The sequence below is a fragment of the Aegilops tauschii genome, chromosome 7 (assembly GCF_002575655.3).
Source record: "Aegilops tauschii subsp. strangulata cultivar AL8/78 chromosome 7, Aet v6.0, whole genome shotgun sequence".
NCBI lineage: Eukaryota > Viridiplantae > Streptophyta > Magnoliopsida > Poales > Poaceae > Aegilops > Aegilops tauschii.
In genome coordinates this window covers 548,179,304-548,184,031 of record NC_053041.3, presented here as the reverse complement: position 1 = coordinate 548,184,031, position 4,728 = coordinate 548,179,304, and positions in this window count along the sequence as shown.

The window sequence follows — 4,728 nt, the reverse complement described above, 5'->3', positions numbered from 1 at the left end:
GTCGTGGGTCTGCTTGTTGTGTTGTGGGGCGCGATCGAAAGGTTGAAGAGACTAAGGTTATAATGGCCGCGGGAAATAAAGGGGAAGCCGTACGGCCAGGAATATCGGCAGGCCCTGATGGCAGTTCTAATTTGCAGCGCGTAACTCCATCGTGCCGCACGTAACTGCATCGCGTGGCAACGCGTGCGGCGCAACCGCATGCATATGGGGCCCCCGAGGTGATCGTGCGCACGCCCAACCGCTAATAGAGCACGCGCGGAGGGACGCGAGTAGAGCGCTCCGCGGTCGCCTCAACGGCGAGCAATCATATATATATATATAAATAAATAAATATATATATATATATATATATATGCATATAGCAGTTGAACGCGCAAGGAAAAGTTGTCCACAAGCCGAGTGCGCCGACGGACGCGAGCAGAGCGCGCTGCGGCGCCTAACGGCGAGCACAGCACGCTGCAGCGCCCAACGGCTAGCAGAGCTTGCCGAGGGACGCGAGCAGGGGCCAGCACAATGATACGTGGCAAATAAGACGAACTGTGCGAGCGATGTCGGAGACATCAAGCACGAATAAAATTAGAGTTGTGTCTGTGATACGTGGCATACAGTTGATCCATCCGAGCTGTTTGTGATGGAATGAGTCGTGTGTGTTGCGGACAAATGCTTGCTGGTATATAACCTTAAATTTAAACAAAAGTGTTAATGCATGTTACAAAAATTGTATAGCTGGAAACTATGTTCTAATACGACTCCAACGATATAATCTTTGGCGACATGGATTCGTATTTTATTAGTTAAATCCTACTTATAAACCAGGATGGGGGTATAGTAGGTAATTAAATTGCAAACATTTTTTTGTATTAACCGTATGTGTACATGTCCTTTCAGCCTCCTCTCGCACGTCTTGTCACCCCGCTGCCACAGACAGCTTACAGCGCAAGCTTGCGCAGTGCGCGGGGAAATTCTTTTGGTCAAACGGTGGCTCGAAGTGGCGCCAATGAATCGTCGGTGAGCTCGTTCCCGCGCAACCTCACAGGTTCCCGTGCAAGCTTCCCGCCTGACTCGGTGAAATCCCCCAAAATCCCAATGCTTACCGGCCTGCTATAAAAACCCTCACGGCCGGTGAGTCCTGCGTCGCATTTTCCCCTCCCTCCCTGTAGCATACCTCATGTGCTTCTCCCACAATCGCCAATGGCACCGGTCCGTCGTCGTCACTCAGCCACTCCGCCATCATCAGAGGACAGCTCCAGCTGGGAGGCCACACCGCGGCGGCGGCGCAGTCCCCGGCATAGTGTAGTGCGTGTGGCGTCCCTGTTGGGAGTGCGTAGAACACCCACCACACGCTCGCCGCCGCTGCCCGTCGGCAGCTGTTGCCGGCCGCCGTTGCCACCACACCACCGTCGAAAGCCAGGGCCATCTCCCGCTCCACCGCCGCAGCCCGACGGCGGGAGGTGGCCGTTATGGCAGCCACCCCACTGCGGGCCACCGTGGCCATCACCCGCTCCGCCACCGCGGCCCGAAGGCGGGAGGTGGTGGTCGTGGCCGCCACCGCATCGTCGGCCGCTGTGGCCGCCAGCCCACTGTTGACCGTCGGGATCATTACCTGCTCCACCACCGCCGCCCGAAGGAGGGAGGCGGAGGTGGAGGCCCGCAAGTGTGTCAGCGACCTTGCGCGCTACATCGAGTTCCTGCGGGAGGAGGAGGAGCGCCTCGTCGAGCACGCAATGAGCCTTACCGCAGCCATGGCCGCAGCACACGCCGACGCAGAGGTGAGGAATCAAGAGATCTACAAGCAGTCCGGCTGCTTTGAGAGGTATCGTTTGGAGCGGCAGTAGGCGTTCGAGCTGGCGAGCGTAGCTGAACGTGCAGCAGCGGCAGGCACCGTATTGCATTTCTCCAACTCGTCGGTAGGATCCTCCTCCTCCTCTGCCTCTTACTGAGCGCGCTCGGCAGAGGGGAGGCTGCCGGAAGTAACACAAAGCCCCTCCGTGGTAGTAGTTATATTAAGGGGCTATTTTGTTCATTTCATCTGATTATAGATGTGTGGTCGAACGGTACAACGTACTTAAAATTAGCTGGTATACATAGTTGAACTAGCTATTTCAGTACGTGGTGGGCAACAATTGGGGAAAAGTTTGGTCGGTTCAGCTGTCGAGTTGAACTGTTTGCATAAATTAAGAACGATTGCTTAATCTATGAATGAAAACTATGCTTAATTACTGAATTTTAGTTGCAAAAATTAGATAGTGCTTGTGACGCCCGGGTAATTAAGCTATGGTAATCCCAAATTAATGATGCCACGTCACTTCGATTACTGTTGCAAATATTGCGTTAGTTCAAAACCGAATCAAATTTCAAATTCAAAGTCAAGTCAATCAATTAAAGTTTTCAAATTCTCAAAACTTAAATGTTCTTATTGTGACAATTAAATCATCGATAGTATTGGTGGAGAAACAACATTTTTATAAAATAATTAATTACTCTAAAGTGATTAGAACTGCAGCAAAACAATTAAGTAAATACATTTTTTGATTAATAAAATTCTAAACTAATTTATTTCGGGGTAAAACATTTATGGCAGTGGGTGGTTCTCAAACATCAATTTAGGAGTTGTTATCATTTTTTATTCTAAGCTAAAAACAATGTGTATCTAAAATAAATCAGAATAGAAAAATAAAAATAAAAAGAAGAAAAGGAAACAAAAAAAGAAAGGAAAAGACCCCCCCCCCCGCTGGGCCTCGGCCCAGCTGGGCATTAGGCCACCTGGTCAACCCCAGGTCGGCCCACCCCCTGCCTACTAACCCATAACCCCCTCACCCGTAACCCTAGCCCACCCCCCCCCATGATCCGCCCACTCTCCCTCGTCTGCCTCCCACATCTCGATCCCGATCTGGATCGGGAAGGGGGGATCGAACCCGGCTCCGCCCCTGACGCCCTTCGCCGTCCACCGCCGCCCAGAGCGCTGCCTCGACCACGCCGCCCCGCCTCTGACGCCGCTGGACCACATCGCCGACGCCGGAGCGCCACCCCCACCCGGACCTCGCCATCGTCCTCCCCAGCGTCGCGACGTCCCCGGCTTCCTCCCCACGCTCCATTGCCCTTTCCCTACGGCCCCTGTGAGCCTCAGCCTCCTCCTCTCCTCCTTCTGTCTAATTTTTGCTACAGTTGTTACCCTTACCTGCTATCCTACTTCTTAGTATAGGATGCTAGTGTTCCATCAGTGGCCCTACACTCTTGTCCGTCTGCCATGCTATACTACTGGGCCGTGATCACTTCGGGAGGTGATCACGGATATATACTATATACATTATATACATGACACATGTGGTGACTAAAGTCGGGTCGGCTTGTTGAGTACCCGCAAGTGATTCTGATGAGGGGGCTGAAAGGATAGGTGGCTCCATCCCGGTAGAGGTGGGCCTGTGTTCCTGACGGCCCCCGACTGTTACTTTATGGCGGAGCGACAGGGCAGGTTGAGACCACCTAGGAGAGAGGTGGGCCTGGCCCTGGTCGGCGTTCGCGGATACTTAACACGCTTAGCGAGATCTTGGTATTTGATCTGAGTCTGGCCATTTGGTCTATATGCACTAACCAACCACGCGGGAATAGTTATGGGCACTCGACGTCGTGGTATCAGCCGAAGCTCTTTTTGACGTCAGCGACTGAGTGGCGCGCGCCGCATTGGACCGTAAGCTCACGCTTGTATTAAGGGGGTTAGGTCTGCTTCCGGCCGCGTACGCAACGTGCAGGTGTGTAATGGGTGATTGGCCCAGACCCTGCGCGCATAAGTTTTAGACCGACATGCTGGCCTCTCTGTTGAGCCTAGGTGGGGCTGCGACGTGTTGATCTTCCGAGGCCGGTCATGACCCAGAAAAGTGTGTCCGGCCAAATGGGATCGAGCGTGTTGGGTTATGTGGTGCACCCCTGCAGGGAAGTTTATCTATTCGAATAGCCGTGTCCCTCGGTAAAAGGACAACCCGGAGTTGTACCTTGACCTTATAACAACTAGAACTGGATAATTAATAAAACACACCCTTCCAAGTGCCAGATACAACCCGGTGATCGCTCTCTAACAGGGCGATGAGGAGGGGATCGCCGGGTAGGATTATGCTATGTGATGCTACTTGGTGAACTTACCATCTACTCTCTTCTACATGCTGCAAGATGGAGGTGGCTAGAAGCGTAGTCTTCGACAGGACTAGCTATCCCCCCTTATTCTGGCATTCTGCAGTTCAGTCCACCGATATGGTCCTTTACACATATACCCATGCATATGTAGTGTAGCTCCTTGCTTGCGAGTACTTTGGATGAGTACTCACGGTTGCTTTTCTCCCTCTTTTCCCCTTTCTATACCTGGTTGTCGCAACCAGATGCTGGAGTCCAGGAGCTAGAGATCCCGAGGATGATTATACATGGAGTTCGGCTTCGAGGAGTAGTTAGGAGGTCCCAGGCAGGAGGCCTTGCCTTTTCGATCGTTGCTACTTTTGTGCTAGCCTTCTTAAGGCAAACTTATTTAACTTATGTCTGTACTCAGATATTGTTGCTTCCGCTGACTCGTCTATGATCGAGCAATTGTATTCGAGCCCTCGAGGCCCTTGGCTTGTATTATGATGCTTGTATGACTTATTTATGTTGTAGAGTTGTGTTGTGATATCTTCCCGTGAGTCCCTGATCTTGATCGTACACATTTGCGTGCATGATTAGTGTACGGTCAAATCGGGGGCGTCA